Genomic DNA, 21,893 nt, shown 5'->3' with positions numbered 1-21,893 from the left:
GAAGCTTGTCGGACTACTAGATTCAGGTTTAGTCATTTGATTAAGTATTTAAATTTTTTAATATTATTTTAACAAAACTTCTAACATGTTTCAGATAAGATTTTCTATATTATTATGCATTCATATTCATGTTTCCCCTATGTTGAGATCCTGACTTAGTAAAAGGTAACCATGGTTAGCTCAGAACTACTTGTAGTTTGGAGAACCATGTGGCATCCTGGGGATGAAATTTTAGAGTGTTACAAACTTGGTATCACAACCTAAGGTTTAGAGTATCCTAGGGAGTCAGACAATCCACATTTCATAGAGTCTTGATCATCGGTGTGAAGCTCACCGCATATATGAGCAAGAGGTTATGGGACATTTTAGGAAATCATCTCTTCTTTCATGATCAATCATGAATTCAGTGTCTCTATTTACTTTTAAATTATGCTTTGACATGACAGAAAATGCCTTCTCATTGGGCTAACACCCGCAGAAATGATAACCAGCCACCCCAGCCCGTAAACCCTTTGAATGAGAATGTGTCAAATGCGAAGATTTAGGCTGCCATTAAGGTGCTAGCCTAAGATATGATAGCTAATGTTTAGGGAAACAACCAAGCTGCAGTCACACCTCATCAAGATAGGGACTTAGCCGTGGTTAGGATCTGAGATTTTATGAGAATGAACCCACCAAAATTCTTTAGGTCAAAAGTAGATGAGGTCCCATAGCTTTATCTATATTAGGTGAAAAAGATTACCCGAATTATGCATGTTTCTGAAGAGAAGAGTGTAGAATTGGCATCTTATAAGATAAAAGATGTTGCTTATGATTGGGTGGTGATGTGGAAGAAAAGTAAAGGGGAGAATACAACTCCCATTACTTGGTAAATTTTTTTGGAAGCATTCTTAGACAAGTTCTTCCCACGTGAGATGAGGGAAGCTAAGATAGAAGAGTTTATGAACCTAAGGCAGGGCTCAATGACTGTGAAGGTGCATCACTTCAAGTTCAACCAATTGTCTATGTATTCCCCTGAACAGATGGCTGACCCTAGGTCATGCATGTGTAAGTTTATCACCGATGTGTCCTGGTTGGAAGTTAAGGAGTATAGGACTGCTATGTTCATTAGAGACATGGATCTTCATAGATTGATGATGCATACTCAGCTGATTGAGATAGAAAAGGGGATGGAAAGAGAGAGCAAATAAGAGGGCTAGACAGGGCATTTTGATCATTATCAGAATAGGACTAGATAAGGAAATTATTCACAGTTTAAGAATCGTTCATCTATGCCTGCATCTTCTTCAGCTAGTACTCCTACACCCCGAAATAGGTATGAATAATGGGATAAGTCTTCTATCTCCATATCTCAGAATAGTGTGAGTGGGAAGCCTAATAATCCCCTATATGCTAAGTGTGGTAATAATTGTGTAGGTAAATGTCTATGGGGGAAGAAAGGTTCTTATGGTTATGGCTAGCAGGGTCATGGAATCAAAGAGTTCTTGTATGCTAGACAGGAAATAGAGATATTTTTCTTCAGACTCAGACTAATAATGCACCAACTCCTTTAGTTTTCCTAGCTCCTCCTCAGAGCTCATCACCTAGTACCGATGACGGTCAGCACCAGAATCAGCTTTATGCCTTACCATCTGGTCTGGAGCAGGAGGATTCCCCAAATATTTTTACCGGTATACTTTGTGTATGTCATTTGATTTTTATGTGTTATTAGACCCTAGGTTGAGTTTCACTTATGTGACCTCATTAGTTGCAATAAATTTTGAGATAAATTCTAAGAAGATCCTTGAGACTTTTGTGGTTTCTACGCTAGTAGGAGAGTGAGTTATTGATAAGCAAATCTATAAGAAGTGTCCTATCACTATCCTTCATAAAGTCATGTTAGCAGCCCTAATAGAGTTAGACATTTTTTATTTTGATCTTATCCTTGGTATTGATTAGCTCCATTCTTGTTATGTTTTTATAGACTGTCGCACCCGTGTATTGAAGTTTTAGTTTCCATATGAGCCAATCTTTGAGTGGTCGGGTAATTCAGTGTCTCCCAAGAGTCACTTCATATCTTATATTAAAGACAGAAAGTTGATATCCAATGGTTATATTTATCATCTAGTTCATGTCAAAGATACAAAGTTTGAGACTCCAACATTTCAGTTCGTCCGAGTGGTTAACGAGTTTACTAATATTTTTATAGAATTTCCCCTAGGGGTACCTCCCAATAAAGAGATATAATTCGATATTTACCTTCTCCCAGATACTCAGCCTATTTCTATCTCTCCTTATCATAAGCTCCTACAGAGCTTAAAGAGTTGAAGGAGTAACTCAAAGATCTTCTAGATAAAGGATTCATAAGGCCTACTGTTTCTCCATGGGGCGCTCCGAGTCCTATTCATGCAAAATAAAGATGGTTCTTTGCATATGTGCATTGGCTATCGTCAACTAAATAAAGTTACAGTCAAGAAAAAATATCCTCTACCTAGAATTGATGAATTATTTGATCAACTCCAAGGTGCAAGTTATTTCTTAAAGATAGACCTTAGATCCATCTATCATCAGCTTAAATTAATGGAATGTGATATTCCAAAGACATACTTTAGAACCTGTTATGGTCTTTTTTAGTTTCTAGTCATATCTTTTGGGCTAACCAATGTCCCAGCCACATTCATGGACTTTATGAATTGAGTGTTTAAGCGGTATCTAGACATGTTTTTCATAGTATTCATAGATGATATCCATGTGTACTCCCGTTGTGAGTATGACCATGTAGATCATCTGAAAGTTGTCTTGCAAACTCTTAGAGACCATCAATTATTCACCAAATTAAGAAAGTGTGAATTTTAGCTATGATCAGTATCCTTTATCAGACATATTTTCTCCGTCGATGGCATTAGAGTCAATCCCCAAAAGACAAAAGCCATAAGGAAATGGCCTAAACCTATCTCTCCATCAGACATTAGGAGTTTCTTAGGTCTGGCTAGTTATTATTGTTGTTTTGTTGAAGGTTTCTCTTCTATCACATCTCCTATGTCTAGATTGACCCAAAAGAAAGTTAAGTTCTTGTGTTCAGATTCTTGTGAGAAGATTTTTTAGGAGTTGAAGACTCGACTCACTTCAGCCCTAGTTCTAGCATTACCTGTCGATACAAACGGCTTTGTTATTTATTGTGATGCCTGTAGAGTTGGTTTGGGTTATGTGTTGATGCAGAGTGGTTAAGTCATAGACTATGCCTCTAGACAGTTGAAGCCTAATGAAAAGAATTACCCAACCCTTGATCTCAAATTAGTTGTTGTGGTCTTTACTTAGAAAATCTGGAGACATTATCTATATGGTATGTATGTTGATGTGTTCACGGACCACAAAATCTTGCAATATATGTTTACTCAGAGGGTGTTGAATCTCAATTAGAGAAAGTGGTTGGAGTTGTTGAAGTATTATGACATGAGTGTGTTGTATCCTCCGGGCAAGGCTAATGTAGTTGCAGACGCCCTTAGTAGGTTGTCTATGGGAAGTGTTGCTCATGTGGAGAATAATAAGAAAGAGTTAGCTTGAGAAGTTCATTGTTTGGATATATTGGGTGTTAGGTTGGTTGATTCAGTTGAAGGAAATATTTGGGTTCAGAGTAGTTCTGAATTTTCTCTAGTTTCGGATGTGAATGAAAAGCAAGATATGGATTCTAGTTTGGTCAAACTGAAGGAGTCGGTTAAAAACCAGAAAGTAGAGGTTTTCTCTCAAGGGGGAGATGATGTGTTGAGATACTAGAATAGATTGTGTGTGCCTTATGTTGATGAGTTGAGACAGAGAATTATGGCTGAGGCACATGGTCCACGTTATTCTATCCATCAAGGAGCTACAATGATGTATCCCGACTTGTAAGAAATCTATTAGTGTAGTGTCATAAAGAGAGATACAGAGATGTTTATCGCAAAGTGTGCAACTTATCAATGGTTATGCTGGAACACCAAAGACCTGGTGGTACATTGTAAGATTTTAGTATCCCACTTGGAAGTGGGAAAAGGTGAATATGGATTTTGACTGGTTTACCCCAATTGCAATATCATCATGATTTGATTTGTCTTATTGTAGATAGATTGACTAAGTTAGCGCTTTTCTTGCCAGTTCACATGTCTTATACAGCTGAGGATTATGCTAAGTTGTATATCCGAGAGTTAGTTAGATTGCATGGGATTCCATTATCTATCATCTTAGATAGGGGTACTCAGTTTACTTCCCAGTTTGGGAGAGATTTTCAGTATGGTCTTGGTACCCAAGTCTATCTTAGCTCAGCTTTCCACCCTCAGAAGGATGGTCAATAAGATAGGACCATCTAAACTCTAGAAGATATGTTGAGGACATGCGCTCTTCATTTCAAGGGTAGTTAGGATGAGCATTTGCTATTGATTGAGCTTGCTTATAATAACAGCTGTCATTCTTGCATTTAGATGGCTCCATTTAGGGCTCTTTATGGGAGGAGATGTAGACCACCCATAGGTTGGTTTGAGGTGGATGATGCCACTATGCTTAGACCTAATACAGTGTTTAAAGCTATAGAAAAATTTAAGTTGATTAGAGAAAGATTTAAAATAGCCCAGAATTAAAATAGCCTAGAATCGTCAGAAATCCTATGCAGTTGTGAAGAGAAGATACCTCAAGTTTGAGGTTTGTGAACTATTATATTTGAGTCATGTTGGGAAATTAGCTTATGTGCTTGAATTGCCCGCAGATTTGTTAGTCGTTTATCCTGTGTTTTAGGTCTCTATGCTTAAGAAAGGTATCGGTGATTCCACTGTGGTTGTTTCTTCGAAATCTTAGATATTTAGAACAATCTTTCTTATGAAGAGCTTTTAGTTGATGTTTTAGATTATTAAATTCGTAGGCTAAGGAACAAAGAAGTTCTCTTGATTAAAGCTCTCTCGTGAATTCAGTCTGTTGAGGGCGCTACTAGGTAAGCAGAAGCAGATATGCGAGTCAAGAACCCTCACCTTTTCTCTACAAACTCAGATATAGCCGAAGGTAACACTATTCCTTGATTCATTCTTTTCTAATCATACGTTACATTAAGCTATATAGTAGTCCTCATGTAAGTTCATGCACTCATAGATTACGTTGAAGCTCAGAATGATTTATATTAAGAGTCGCAGGTTATTTCAGTTGTGCCTGATACCTTATATTCTCAGATTCCACAGAAAGTTGACCTTATCTAGCCACATCCGAGGTTCAATGTTCCTAAGGGGGAGATATTGTAATTCCCCGCACTTTTCCAAGCTTAAGTTCGCCCCAAAATTTTTAGGGATAGTTTCCAAAATGAATATTATTTATTTCGCATGGAATTCCTTATATTTAAAATTTTCATTGCGTAGGAAATTGAATTAGCTTTCCAACGAATTATGATTCAAATAAATTCGAAAATCGAGTAAGAAGTTATGGCTATTTTAAGTTACAGTTGTACCACACTGTCATTTAGACCCTTAGCAGTCGCGGATAAACGTAAATTTCCAATTGTCATATTTCTAATGGCACTCCACGATATTGGCTTGTCGCAGAGAGGGTTAATTTCTCATTTGTAAATTTTTAGAGGTCCAACGTGATAATGGCGCATCACGCTATGTTCCAAAATAGCATTCTAAAGGGGCACCGCAATATCTCAACGTCACAGAGTCTGCCTAGTTTCCATTTTTTGATTTCCAGTGAGCCACCATGATAGTGCCGCGTCACGGTGGCCATCCAGATAAGGAAAAATATACCTTTTCCTATTCCATTACAAAGATTAAAGGGGGTATTTTGGTAAATCGCCAATCCCCGATCCATCCAAAAACAAATGATTAATCATATTTGAAAGCACTTTATGCTTTATTCATCATTCTCTCTTAAACAAACCCTAAGGCTCATACTTCCTCCCCAAGAAATTCAAAATTTCTCCATTAATTCTCCAAAACTCTTCAAGATTGAGAATTCCCCATTAAAGAACACTAAGAAGTCATCTCCAAAATATCAATAAAGATTTAAAATTCAAGTTCTAGCATCAAGATCATCAAATTAAGGTATATGGGGTTTGAACAAGGATAATTCATTCATCCTTGCACCCAAAACTTTATTTTAATTACAAATTCACTACAATTCATCAGATCTTCCAAGAAATTTATGTTAGGGTTTATACCCAATATCATATTTGCAATATTATGAGATTTCCCATAATTTAGAATTGGAATTGCACGACTTTATTCATATTTCTATGCATTGTGCAGTAATTTCAAGATTTTATGATGCATTATAAGTGTTTACATTGTCAAACATTAATTTTTAGTTGTGTTAATGTGAGGTTGATGCATGGGTTGTTTAGCCCTAATTTAATATTGTTATTTCAAGAATTATTTGTGCTATGAGCACCCTCAGATAAGATTACTTACAGATTTTTACAAAGATTTTACCTTTTAGTCCTAAGATAAGATAATATTCCACTTTGTTCAGATAACTTGAGATTGAAAGAAAAGCATAATTGGTTTTCTTGTAAAGCCTTGTGCTATTTTTGAAGTGGATTTCTTATGATTTTGAGCATAAGAATGGGAGTAGTATTTACAATCGAGATAGGTAGGTTACTACGATTTCATACCCCTGAACTACGTGCCAATGTAGGATTCAGATTTATTCCCACTTCTACGTCGATGACTCTGATTATGATCACTAATATAGAAATTCTAGTTCGATGGAAACGGTAGAACAGCCCTACCTAACAGGGCCAGACATGGGACTCCATGGATGCTCTATGGTGTATGTCGATTAGAAAAACCTTTCAAAAAAAAGATGTCCTCCACTCTTCAACAGTCTATTAATTTAAAGTTTTAAGATAAAATCATATGTTTTAGAAGTTATGGTTTAAAGATTCTTAATCTTTAAGATAAATTATTTTATAGATCTTAGAACTAAGTGTAATGGCTCACTAGATTTACGTTATATGTTTTGTCATTTATGATTTACGATCTTCAGATTTTGGATTACTCAACCCTGTGTGAGTCATTTGCATTTAGCATGCGTGATTTTATAAATTGTGATGATATTGTTTACTTATTTCATGCACCCCTATATACTCATTATATCCTCAAAGTACTGATCCACATATATGTTTATGTGATGCATTGTCTTATAATGTAGATTCAGGTGCATAGCCTCAGCAGTGTGACTGATTCCCGAGTATCTCATCTACATCCCTGTAATTGTTGGGACCTCATAGTTCGGGAATTAGTTATTCATACCTTTATTTTATTAGTAGATGTTCCTTTATTCATTTCAGACAGATTGAGTCAGTTGGGGGCCTATCCCAGTGACTCTCTAAATTCAGATAGTAGAAGCTTGTCGCACTACTATATTCAGTTTTAGACATTTGATTCAAAATTTAGATTTTTTAGTATGGCTTTACCAAGACCTCTAGCATGTTTCAGACAATATTTTTCCCATTATTCTGATTTCATAGTGATATTTTCCCTATGTTGAGATACAGACTTAGCAGAAAGCCGTCAGGGTTAGCTACGGACCACTTGTAGTTCGGAGCACCGTGTGACGTCCCGAAAAGTAGATTTCGGGGCATTACAGAGTTGAAAAAATCTTAACCTATGTTGGCTCGTAGTTTTCATGAATTTAGGATACGGTCATCCACATTCTTTTCTCGATGATAAATACTACTCCCAGGAACTTTATGAATATCATTTGGAATCCATCCCGACGTCTTAGGCCATAACTTGTAAGTTCTGGGGGCTGGTTATGTCTTAAGTCATAACCAGGAACACAGATTTTGACCCCTACTACTGTAATGAAGACTCTTCCTGACAACTAATAGGGTCTGGTTACGAGTCATCATCAGTGAGTTGTTACCACTGGCAGTTGTGACAATGCTTCAGTAATTTGGCCATAACTTTTCATCTTGATATCATATTAAGGTAAAATTGGCATCATTAAAAAGCTATTTAAATTATATATTTGTTTGCTTGTCTTGAGCTCACAAATTCTTAGTAGAACAGAAGTTATGCTTGTTTGAATGTGACTATAGTAATATAGATTTCAAGAACTTAATCGGTATGGAATGTTTTGACTTGTTCATGAGCTATGAGCTATTTGAGGACTTAATAGGTAATGCCCCGAAATCTTATCCCGTAGCATCACACGATGCTTAAGTCTACAAGTAGCCCCAAGATAACCCTTTGAGCCTGCTACTTTGTATAAAGCTTAAAGATAATAAGATTAAAATAAGGAATCATGTCATATCATGTCTAATAGAAATCCAAATGAGTACTGTAAAAGTTACAAAATTTTGTAAATCTAAACATACTGACCGTCTAGTCTAACAAAGCCTCTACTACTCAACAAACTAGAGAGACATTGGGATAGATCCCCAACTTACTCGAATTACATTAAAAACAATAGAACAACTACTAAAAATACTGAAGTGTCTGGAGATAGGTACTTGAACCATGAGAACTCAGCAAAGTGGAGATGTAGATAAAGGTACTCGGGATTACTGACGCTGCTGGGATTGAGCACCTGAACTTACATTATGAGATAATGTAGCACAAAAATATATATGTGGATAAGCACTTTGGAGTGTACTAGTATATGGGGGCGTATGCAGCTAAATATCAATAGAATAAATATTTATAGAAAACACACTTGGTATTGTAGATGACTTACATAGCTTGAATAAAACTCTCATAAATCAGGAGTAATGAAATATGTAGTATAAATGACATGAGCCATTACACTTTGTTCTTAATCTGTATTGTTTATTTGATCTCAAGCTTGTAACCTAGTTGAACTCTTAATACAACTTTTAGAGCCTACACTTTAGTCTTTTCAAAACAAGGAACTTCTTTGAAACTCAAGGAATTAATTGTTAAGAACTTTAAGACTTGAGACTCTAGTAAACTATGGAGTTTCTTATAACCGACGTAAACCATGTGAGCTACATGTAGTCGAACGTCTTGCCCACGTCGGGGAGAGTTGTTCTAACCTTGCCATCTGAGTAGAACCTTTACTTTTATTGATCACTAGCTTAACTCACATGGAGTAAATCAAATCCTACGGTGGCTCGTAGTTCTGGGGCATGAGACCTCAGAATCAAGCCCAACTCAGTGCTAAGTACTACTCGCATACTAGGCAAAGAACTTTTAGGAAAATCCACCTTATACAATTATACATTATGAAATGGGAGCCAATATGCTTCCCTTTAACTTAAATCACAAGATGTGGATTCCTTTCTTAACTTAGGATCAAAATCAACTCTTTTCTTTAAACTTTGGTAGACTATCTTTAACAACCTTTGAAACTTCAATGATAGGGAGATACCAATACCATTCTTGAAATACTATAGAATATATTAAAATTCATTCTTAAACCTTAAAATATGTATACATATTCAAGAAATCTCAATTCAAAATAGAGGGTAAATGTTGACTTCAACCTTACGCATATTCTGAACATCAATCATGGAAGAAATATTCAATTCATAACATTAATTTTCAATTCAAATCATAAAATAGGTGTAGCATCATATAATTCAAGACATGAACAAATTCATAATCTCTTGTACTTGAAGTACAGGAATTTAGGCATAATTCATCTTGAAACATTAAAATCTTTTAATAAAAAACAAAACTTTGGGGACAAGAAGGGAAGAACTTTTCTTGTTCAAACTCCGCATACCTCTAATTATGAACTTTGATGAATAATCTTTCTTGAGACTCTTTCTCGTACTTTTGGATGAAGATTCTTGATGCCCTTGACTTGGGAACCTTGAATCCAAACTCAATTTGTGAAAGCTACGGTGGATTCTTGATAATTTTGGAAGAGGTTCTTGGTAATTAGGGTTTTTGTTGAAAGAAAACATGAGAAAAACCTAATAGAATACTTGTAAATGACTTCAATTTTGTTTTTATATGTTTTTAGAGGATTGGAAAAATTCCAAAGTGCCCTTTTTAATTTCTGAACGAAGCTGGAAAAATTAAACTGGAAAATCTAATTTTATGGGTCACCGTGACGCGCCACTATCATGGTGGCTCAATGGAAATTGACAAATGGGATTCTTGGGGTCATTGTGATGCTGAGCTATCATGTTGTCCCATGGGTTAGGACATGGAACTTCAGTGCGATGTTCCATTATCGCACTAGGATACTGGAATTTGACAATTATCAAATATACCCTCTCCGTGATGCGCCAAGCACTATGACGTTATTTAATGACTAGGACTTAAATTTGTCATAACTTCTTGCCCATTATCGAATTTGGCTAGATCTTATATCGTTGGAAAGCTAATTAAATTTTCCACCTAACAAAAAGTTGAAATCAGGAAAATTCTATGTGCTTTAAATATTACACACTTAGGAAGCCATTCCTTATCCTTCTAGAGACGAAATTAAACTTAAGAAAAAGTTCGAGAGTATTACATAATATATGTGCAAGTCACTTATAAATCTATCAAAACATGAGGCTTGATTCTTGGATGCTTTATTGGTCGGAATACGATTCATATCATTCGACTCGTAACAAGTCATTATGATTTTTACCGACCACTCATAAGTTGGACAGAAACGTAGAAAACCTACCTGATCATCTTGCGACACCCATTTGTACGACCTGTAACATCAAGTAGTGATTCTTAAGGTCGAGTCGTCAAGTGACCAGAAATATTGGGCTTTCCCACTTTGCTTTTATGACTAGATTATGTCTCGTAAAGAGTCTTTAAGACTTAAGGGTATGAGTCAGAAATTCCACAATAGCTTGAAAATATGGGGTTTAACACCATATGTCCCATATCAACTTTTAAAGTGTACATGTAATTATGGTGGGGTCTTATTCTTTTAAATATGTGCAGTAAAATAATTTTGAGTAACAATATCATCATTTAAGTGTGTACTTATTTGTATTTTCTTGCTTAATGATATTACTTTATATTGACTATTTCTAAATTTGTTATAGAATTTATGCATGTATATTCTTGAATTTATGTGGTGTACAATAAATGTTTCTTAGCTAATTGATTAAGTTTAATTTATTACATATTAAAATTTGGGTGATGAATGGAACTTAGTGAACTTGAGAATTTGTATCTAGTGTGAAATGAATATTGATATTGTTTATTATTTTATGAAGGAAAAAGTCTTACATATAACATCAAACTATTATTAATGGCTCATGTATGATATCCGTTATAAGTTTGGCTCATCTAAGTCACCACCTATAAAAGTTTCTTTCATCTATGCCAATGTTTTTATAGAAAGGTCCATCCGTTCCAATATGTTACAATGGTGTGTTTGCTAAATTATTTTTACCACAAGACTTCATATTAGAAGTCCACATCATCAAATTTAAATCAACCAATATTACTTAAAATCAAAAGCAAAAATCAAATCCATTAAAATATAAGAAAAATTATGCAAAATTTCCATTGACTTAAATTTTTACCCAATAATAGAACCACATTTTTTTACTTAAAATGGCCATATTACATTCACAAAAAGGCCACTCAGCCAAATATATTACAATAAATCTTTCAATTAGTCATTTGCAATTTGCATCATTGTTTTAAAGTTCAAGAATTTACATAAAATGACCCCAATAGTGAGTGATTTTTTTTGTCCCCTATAAGAAAATTCTTTGAAATTATCCTAACTTTTGGTTTACTTATAGGACATGTTCCTTTTTTCCCCTCTAAATTCAAATGTTTTTATACTTTTCATGCTCATTTATCTCTCAGATTCTACTTTTTTTCTTTTTCTTTTTCTATTTTTCCATTATTTTAATATTTTCTTTACTCTTATTTTTTTCTTATTTTTAATTTTTTTCATATTTTAATTCATTTTTCCCAACCTTTATTTTATCTTCTTTTTTCAATTTTTCCTTATCTTATACTTCCCAAACATTATTTATGTTTTATTTTTGTCTCTTTTTTAAATTCATTTGTATCAACATTTTCTTCTTTTATCATTCTATTTTTTTCTTTTTCTCAAACTTTATTTTTATTTTAGTTTTATTTTCTTTTCTAATTTTTGTTTTTTTCAACCTATATTATTTTTTTCACCTTCATTTTTTTCTACCCCTTTCTTTTCAAGATCTTTATCTTTTTTCCTTATTCTTGTTTTCTCTTTTGCCTTTTTTCTTGACTCTTATTATTCATCGCTAATGAATAGAAAGTTTGATAATTCGTAAAGGGTATTTTCTTTCTTTGACATCAAAGTAAGCTTAAGGGTTTGAAAGTTCTTAAGTTAAGTCTTACCTCTAAGACATCTGTTATATAGCATCTCATAAATCTAGAGACAATATAGTTGTGTCAACTCTTGCCCATAATGCATAACTTGTTATTTGAAAATCCTTTGACTATGTTTTGTCTCTAAGGAAAGAGTTATAGTGTATCTCATAAATCAAGACGCAATGTTGTAGTGTAACCTCTTGCCCATGGAATGCAACTTGTTCTTTAAAACTTCTTGTGCCAAGCTCTTGGCTCTAATACAAGAGTTACTGATAATCTCATAAATCAAGACACAATGTAGTAGTATTAAAGCTTGCTCATGGGAGATAACTTTATTATTTAAAGTCATTGGGATAAGTCTTGCCTCTAAGACAGAAGTAATAGAGTATATCATAAATCAAGACACAATATGGTAGCATGAAATATTGCCCATGGGGCATAATTTGTTGTTTGAAAGTCCTTATGCTAATTCTTGGCTCCACGATAAGAGTTATAGAGAATCTCATGAACCAAAATACAATCTGGTTGTGTCAGTTTTTGCCTATGAGGCAAAACCTTTTATTTTAAAGCCCTTGGTCTAAGTCCTGTTTCTAAGGCAATATTTATAGAATATATCATAAACCAATATCAATATGGTTGTATCAACTCTTTTCCATGGGGCATAACTTGTCGTTTGATGGTTCTTGGGAAAAATTTTGACTTTAAGACAAGAGTTATAGAGCATCCCATAAATAAAAACACTGTCTGGTAGTATCAACTCTTGCCCATGGGGCGTACATTGTTGTTTGAAAGTACTTGGGCTATGTTTTGCCTCTAAGCCGATAGTTATAGAGCATCTTATAAATCAAAATACAATATTGTTGTGTTAACACTTGCCCATGGGACTTAACTTGTTATTTGAAAGTGTTTGGGTTAAGTCCAACCTCTAAGGAAAGATTTATAAACTGTATCATAAATCAAAACACAATATGGTAATGTAAAATTTTACTCATGGAGTATAACTTATTCTTTAGAAGGAATTGAAGAAAAAAAAAGAAAAAAAAAGAAAAATAATTAATGTTTAGGAAAAAATGAAGAATTTTTTTTTCAAAATAAGAAAAAAGAAAAATTAAAGCAAAAAAAAAAAAGGGAAAAGAAAAATGAAAAAATATAAGTTGAGAGGAGAAAAGGAAAAATACAAACAAAAAAAAGGGTTGAGAAAAAAGAAAAATAAAGTCAAGAAGACAACTTAAAATAAAGGTTGAGAAATAAATTTAAAAATGATAAAAGAACAAATAAAAAAAAAGTTAAAAGTAAACAGCGGTTGAGAGGGAAAAAAGGAAAACTTAGAGGTTGAAAAAAAATTCAAAAAAAAGAAGACAAAACTAAAAACAAAAGTCAAAGTAAAATTTAAAAATTAGAAAGAAAATTAAAAGTTAAATGATAAATAAGCATGGATAGTTGTTTATTGAGGTGTAGAGGGGAAAATAGATAAAAGCTCTACCCACATAAAAAAAGAAGGAAGGCTAATTTTTTTTTGGACGTTTTTTATGAAGGACAACGAAGTAAAGCCACCTAATATAGGGGCTAGTTATGTACTTTACCCATCTAAGTTTGTATTTGGCTTTTTTTGCTTTTTGTTTACCCTATCACTTAAAAGTAAATTCTTTTTCTCATTTTTTTTGCACTATTTATTTAAAAAAACTTTGTTATTTTTTTGAAAACTTTTTTGGCTGCAATCTGTTTTTAAGAAATATTGTTATTTTTCACTACATTTTTCCATCTTTCAAGAATAAATTGTTGCTCTTTTTTTAAAAAGAAATCTTTTTTACTCCCTAATTATTTTATTTACCTGATAAAAAAAAGCAATATTTATGTCATTTTATTACTTTTTGTTTATGCATTTTTACATTTGGTTGGAATGCATGATAGCCAAATACTTATCGATACTGGTACATACAAGTTACACAAATATTTATATAATATAGATAGTCGTTTATATGTCATTTATACAATATTGGTTTATGTTTATTTATCATTTATACAATATTGATATTTTATATATTTATACATTATCGATACATGTTTATATACTATTTATACAATATTGATACAAATTTATACACTATTAAACAATGCCAATACACATTTGTGGACTATTTATATAATATCAATATATTACATTTACACTATATAACTATTTATACCATATTGATACATTAGATATACGCTACATAACAATTTATGTATAATATATATGTTTTTATACACTATTTATACAATATTAATGCATGAAAAAAAGTTTCAAAGAAAAATCTTTATAAAAGAGCAAAAAAAAAATTATTTGAAAAACTTATAGAAAAAAGAAACCAGTTTATTAAAGATCACCAATCGAGCAAAAAGTAAACAGAAGAATTTAAGTAATTATGGTCATTTTAAGTAATAAACAAAATATTAACTATATTTTTGTTGTAAACAATTACCAGTTTTGCATGTAAATGAAGTTTCCTCTATAATAAAATCCGACATAATTAGTTGGTCTGATTTTTATATTTAATGAATCCCAATTTATTTTAACAGTGTAGATCAAATTTTACTATAATGGTTATCAATTTTTATTTTGATTTAAAGTAATATTGATTGATTTGAATTTGCTGACGTGGACGTATAATAAGAGGCCTAGTAGAAAAAAGGTTGAGACAAACCATCAATATAAAATAATGACATGAATGAATCTTTCTGTAATGATAGTGAAATAGATGAGCCAAACTTTTAAAGGCAATGGCAAAGGTGAACCAAACTTATAATGGATGGTGTAGGCAAATGTAATAACCTTAGTGATGAATTTTATCTTTTTTGTGTTTTGGTCATCTACCCTACTACCTAGTTGTTTTATAATAGCTATTAGATGTGAGGATGGTTGACATGGTCCCCCATATATTTAGGAGTGACTTGGGAGAGTTTGAGACACTTAAAGGCTTTAAAATCCACGAGTTTAACTTCGTTCAACATTTCATTTTTCAAATATTAAATGACAATTTAGATAGTTTCATGAGATTTAAAATGTTGATTTTGGGTTAGTGGTGGGGTTTATTTAGGTTTGGAACCTTTATTTTCCATTTCAATACTTCTTTCATACTGAAATAAGCCAAAATAGGGACCTGAGGGTTAAATTATTGAATATGAGCTCTACTGAAAAATCCAACATTGTTGTAGAGTTTGAAACATCAAACTAGCCTATTACAAAATATTTTTTATTTTTATGGGTCCCAAATGAATCTCGTTGGTCCATTCAAAAGAATTGAAAAAAATCGGCAAAGTTGTTGATATCTGGTGCATGAGGCTACTTCTTTAGAAATACAGGCCCCGAACTATGAACGGAGAGAAGGAAAAATATCCTTCATCACAAACGCAAGGGAGATGTCCACCATTTGAAAGAGTTCTTAAGATCGGGTTTGGTATTTTACTCCATCCGGAACGCGATGTGTCTAGGTCATCATGCTTCATAAATGCAAGAGTCACGAAGGCCAATTTTATCGCATGGTCGCCTGTCGACCTCCAGGAATGTAAAAAATTTACATCATTCATGAGGTACTATTCTCAAAATAGTATAAAGCCTCCATTTTTGGGATTTTCACCCTTTTTGGACCTTGAAGATTCAGGAAGAGGAAATTTCTAGGATTTTATGGATGTGTGAGCATATGCTAACACATTTGAGGCTTTTAACTCTAAATAATTGCAAGGTCTTGAGAAAATTTTGTTATTTTTAATTAGTTTATATTTGATTTTGTAGTTTAAGTTGATATGATAGAGGACCAACATGAAATAAAGCAAAGAAGATGAAATTTAAAGAAATCGGAAGATAAATGTGGCTGACGACATTTGTGATAAGTCATCAGCCCTGTGATAAGCTATCAGGTTGGTCGTCATCAGTAGACAGAGAATTGTCCTAAAGTAGAAGTTATGGCATTATTTTATGATAAGCCATCAGGGGGTCTGATAAGTTATCAAGTTTGTCGTCAGCCTTAAATTGAGAATGAATTCTAGCTGGTAGAATTGACGAAATTTTGTGATAGGCCATCATAATGGTGAAAATTCATCAGGAATGCCATCAGACTTAGGCATGACATGAGAATTGGAGAAAAAGTGTGACGACATTTTTGATAATTCATCATCGTCCTGATATGCCATCAGATGTTGTTGTCAACCAAAGACAGTACTAGTGCTGATTTGAAGAAGGCCTGATGACATTCTTGAGAAGTCCTCAGGATCCTTATAAGGCATCACCAATAGTCGTCGTCTATTCCGAGAAAAAGTTGTAAGCTTGATTTTATTACTTTATTTAGGGTAAACTATTTAAAACTTTGTTTTAGGGTTTTCTAGGAATTATTGTGATCATTATTATTGTTGTTATCATTATTATTCCAGACAAGGTCGACACCTTGAGTTTGGGACAACATATTTTGATATTTTCACTATTTACTTCTTGACTTTAACAGCACAACTATTTTTTGAGACATTATTATAAGTATTTTGGGATTTGTCCTTTGTGATCTAATTTGCAATTCGCTAGTTATTATTCATCTCTGTAAGTTTACCTTTCAAATCATGAATTCAATTATATATTTCATTCGTTACATCATGAGTGGCTAAACACAATTAACTTAATTTATGGGATATAGGATTAGGTCTTGATGAGGTGCTGAGTATTCAAGATTCAAAAGGTCGTAGGATTTTTGATAATTCTAAAGTGTTAATTAATTTTTGTTGGTTGCAAATAGTAGACACACTTGCTTTGATTTTCTTGAGAAAGAAATCAAATATAGTACGAAGTGAATTGTCAATAGGGACTCGGAAATACTTTGTTTAATAATCAGCGCTGTAACAAGGTTAGTTAACTTGAGGTAAAATCTGTGCAGTAAATAGAAATTTCCTAAGTTCGAGGTGATTAGAAAATTAAATGCTTAAGTAGGTCGAGAGACATTTAAGCATAACTGGGTTAAAGATAGCTTGTTATCCTACCCACCATGATAATCTTCAATCATTTTTAGCATCTTTCCATGTACCGAAAGCCCTTGTGAACATAATTCTGGTTATTTCATAAACTCTTGATTTACAAACACCGAAAGTAAAGTGACAAACAACAACTTGTTAAACCTAAACTCCCCATTTTATGAAACGTAAAACTATCAGTGGATTAAATCATAAACAACTTGAGTTCACACCATATTCCATGTGGGATTCGACCCCAACCTAGTTGGGTTTTATATTGACAACAATCGCTTACACCCATTAAAGATTATAGTTTGAGCATTAGAAAAAATGGCACCACAGTTGTAAGCTGAAGTTTGTATGCGCTAATTGACTGTTAGTTAAGTTTCCTAGAGTTACGTTTATTTGTTATTTTTGTTTATTTTTTAGGATTTTATAGTGTATGCACAAGAACCAGAATTTTCAGAGAAATATTATTACCACTAAATTTGGAACCACTATGATTAGGAAGAATGGAAGAATAGCAAGAGGATGACAGACTGGCAGCCATAGCTAGAGCTCAGGTGAATGTGCAAAATATCAAGCAATATGAACGTCATTCAAAACCTAAGGACGAAGATTTGGGGGATGAGGAGTTATTGAACCCTAGTAACCCAAGGCATGTAGAGCAGATATAATATCCCGGGAAATTTTTTGTCGAAATTTTATGCGTAAACGTATTAGGTTCTATCTTCTAGAATGAATTATAAATTTTTCATACGAAATGTCTTAGATTATGAACCACTATTGTGTAGAGTATCAAATAATATTTCCAACGATATATGGATCATCCAAAACAGACACCCGAGCGACAAGTTATAAACCTTTCGATCGAACCATGAATAGTAGTGAACAATAAAACGTGCAGGAAAAAGTACTGAGGCCTGGCGTATTTTTGATCCAAATTTAAATGATCATAACTTCTTGTACATAATGATCTAGGTGATCTACTATACATCAACAGAAAGCTCTGCGAGTCCTCTTTCGAATGAAATTAGTTTTATTCAATTTGTCTATCGAAGCAAAAAGTTATGGTCGATCTACTCTAGCCTATCAAAAGTCAATTTTTGGGTCAGCTTCAAACGATCATAACTCCTCGTACACAATGATCTGGGTGAGATACTATATTTCAAAGGAAAGGTATGAGAGTCCTATTTCTAATGAAATTGGTTTCAGTCTATTTAAATAGCGAAGTAAAATGTTATGGTTGATCTACTTCAAAGTATCAAAACAGTCCACCAAAGGATATATTTGAGAATTTTTTTTATTTTTAGGGGCGTTTTGGTCATTTTTCCTTACCCAAAATCACTCCAAACCCTATATTAAAACCTATTAGAAGCATTATATGTTATATTTCATCAAATTCACTCAAAAAGAAAACCCTAAGCTCCTACATCCAACATCAAGAACCTCTAAAGTTCACCATTAATTCTGCAAAATTTTTTCAAGATTCCAAGTTCGTAGTTCAAGAACTTTAAGAAACTCCAAAGTTCACCATTAGTTCTACAAATTTATTCATGATTCCAAGTTCCTAGTTCAAGAACTCCAAGAACCATCATTCAAAGGCACGATTAATATCTCAAAAACGAGTATCAATCTAAAGTTCATTATTAAAGGTATGTGGGGTTTTTCAATAAGAACTCTATTTCATTCTTGAGCCCAATAGTAATTTTTTTACAAAGGCATGATTTTTATTTGATTTTTATGAATTTAAAGCATGAACCCATATCTTATGATGATTATAATGAAATCTTGATGTTTATGATTTTGAAAGATGAATATATATGTGTGGTGATATAAAGCATGACTCTTGAACAATATTTATCATGATTTTGATATTTGGGTCGTGAACCCCCATTGGAAATTATGTTTATTTTTTGAGAAAGTGTGTGTTATAAGCACGTTGATGTTGAATATTTTAGATATTTTGAATGATTTGACCTTCTGGTCTTAATGGAGTTGTTTTGAACTCTAGCATGAAAGAAATCCACAACGTGGTTGATTTTCATAGATAGGAAGCATGATGGATCCCGATGTATATTTATATATTACTGAAATTATTTTGTTATGTATTGTCTTTGAAATGATCTGAGATAAGTCCGGGAGAAATCTTTACCACCGAGTGGGAGGTATAAAGCGACCTTACTTCTCTAGAACTACGTACCCCCATAGGAGTGAGCTTAAGGTTAATTTATATAGTGATCACTAGTTTGTATGGATTTGATATCGATAGTCATACTCCGATGGAAAGGATAGGACGGCTTTCCCCAACGTGGGTTGTACATTGGACTCCATGTAGCTCACATGGTTTATGTCGATTATAGGATCTCCCAGTGTGTGTGTGTTTTCTTGTGTCTATGGTGAATAGTGAAGTGATTTGAAAGTGGAATTTTGAAAGTTATTCTTTCGAAAGATTTAAATGATATTTATATTATGATAATTGATATTCTTGATGAACTGAAAGTGATTGACAATTATATGATGTCTCACATGTTTTATTGTACTTATTTCATCCTCTCATGATTGTGATGATTTTCTTTGGGCTATGTGAGTCTTTCATACATCCTGCATATTTATTATAAATATTTATAATGATGATGTTTATACAACTGCATACACCCCCATATATTTGGTTTCTTTCTATGGTACGGACCCACATCTTCGGATGTGGGTAGCATTTTCTCAGAATGTAGGTTCAGGGGCTCAGTTCCAGGTTTGACAGTGATTCTTCTGGCATGCTGTTCTACATCCTTTGTTGTGGTGAGTCCTCATGTTCCGAGGATGTGATGTATGATATAGGTTTCATGGAATTGTTTACATTTGATAACTGAGTATGAGTCAATTTGGGCATATCTCAATGGTTTACTGGTTTTATTGATTTTCTTAGAAGCATTTCAGACCAGTATAGATGTTGGGAGTTAACTAATAAGTCATATTTTATTATCTTTCTGAAATTTTTTTATTCTTTGAAGATGATTACTTTGTTGTTATTTGAGGATTATTTATAGAAACCCCATTGATTTGTGTTGAACTAAATAAAAATGGATCAAAGGGTTAGCTTGGGGCTACTCGTAGTCTTAAGCACCGTGTGATGCTCCGGGAATCATTTTTCGAGGCATTACAAACTTGGTATCAGAGCCTAAGGTTTTAAGGTGTCCTAGGGAGTCTGACAAGCGGCGTTAAGTAGAGTCTTGATCATCGGTGTGTAGCGCGCCATATCTATGAGAAAAAGGCTACAAGAAATTTTAGGAAAAAGTGTGATTCTTTCTTTGAGAAGTCTATCGTGCTTAAAGTGTCTCTCTCTGCTATTGATTTGTGCTTTTCACATTTAGAAATATGCCTCCACTTTGAGTGAGAAAAAGTAATAATGGTCAGCAACCTCAACCCTCTGACCCATTGATCTTTATAGAGTCTTGTTGGCTGATCTGATTGAGTTAGACAGGGTGGATTTTTATGCGATTTCTGGGTATGGACTAGCTGTATTCTTCTTATGACTCTATTGATTGTCGGACCCAAGTGGTTAACTTTCAGTTTCCAAGTGCATCTGTGTTTGAGTGGTCTGGGAATTCTATGTCACCCAAGAGTCATTTTATCTCTTACCTCAAAGATAGAAAGTTTATTTCCAAGGGGTGTATTTACCATTTGGTTAGAGTCAAAGACACTAAGTCTGAGACTCTAACTCTCCAGTCTGTTAATGTCGTCAATGAGTTTTCTAATATCTTTCTAGATGATCTCCCAAGGATACCTCCTGATAGAGAGAGAGAGTTCAGGATTGATTTTCTTCCTGATACTCAGCCAATCTCTATTCCTTTTTACCGTATGGCCCCTGCAAAACTTAAGGAGTTGAAAGAGAAACTCAAATATTTACTAGATAACGGTTTTATAAGGCCCAGTGTTTCTCCTTGGGATGCTTTTGTGTTGTTTGTGAGAAAGAAAGATGGCTATTTGTGTATGTGCATTGATTACCTCCAGCTGAATAAAGTCACCGTAAAAAATAAGTACCCCCTTCTGGGAATAGATGATTTGTTTGACCAATTGAAAGGTGCAAGTTATTTCTCAAAGATAGACCTACTTTTCGGCTATCATTAACTCAAAGTTAGGGAGTGTGACATCCCGAAAACCGCTCTTCATACTCGTTATGGTCATTTTGAGTTTTTTGTTATGTTTTTTGGGTTAACTAATATCCTAGCAGCTTTCATGGACCTCATGAATCGAGTGTTCAGATCATATCTAGATATGTTTGTCATAGTGTTCATCGATGATATACTGGTGCACTCCTGTAGTGAGGATGAAAATTCTGATCATCTCTGAACTTTCTTGCAAACCCTTAGAGATCACAAGTTGTTTGCTAAGTTCAGTAAGTGTGAGTTTTGACTAAGGTCAGTTTCTTTTTTGGGTCATATCATTTCTTTCGAGGGTATTAGAGTTGATCCCCAGAAGACCAAAGCTGTTAGAAATTGGCCTAGACCTATTTTTTGGATTGACATCCAAAGTTTCTTGGGTTTAGCTGGCTATTACCACTATTTTGTTAAGGGTTTCTCCTCTATAGCATCTCCTATGACTCAGTTGACCCAAAAAAGTGATGTTCTTGTAGTTCGAATCTTGTGAGAAGAGTTTCTAGGAGTTGAAGATTCGACTCACTTCAGCCCCTATTTTAAC

This window comes from Capsicum annuum, chromosome 6, assembly GCF_002878395.1.
Source record: "Capsicum annuum cultivar UCD-10X-F1 chromosome 6, UCD10Xv1.1, whole genome shotgun sequence".
NCBI lineage: Eukaryota > Viridiplantae > Streptophyta > Magnoliopsida > Solanales > Solanaceae > Capsicum > Capsicum annuum.
The sequence above is the reverse complement of the archived record's forward strand: the minus strand, read 5'-3'. Positions refer to the sequence as shown.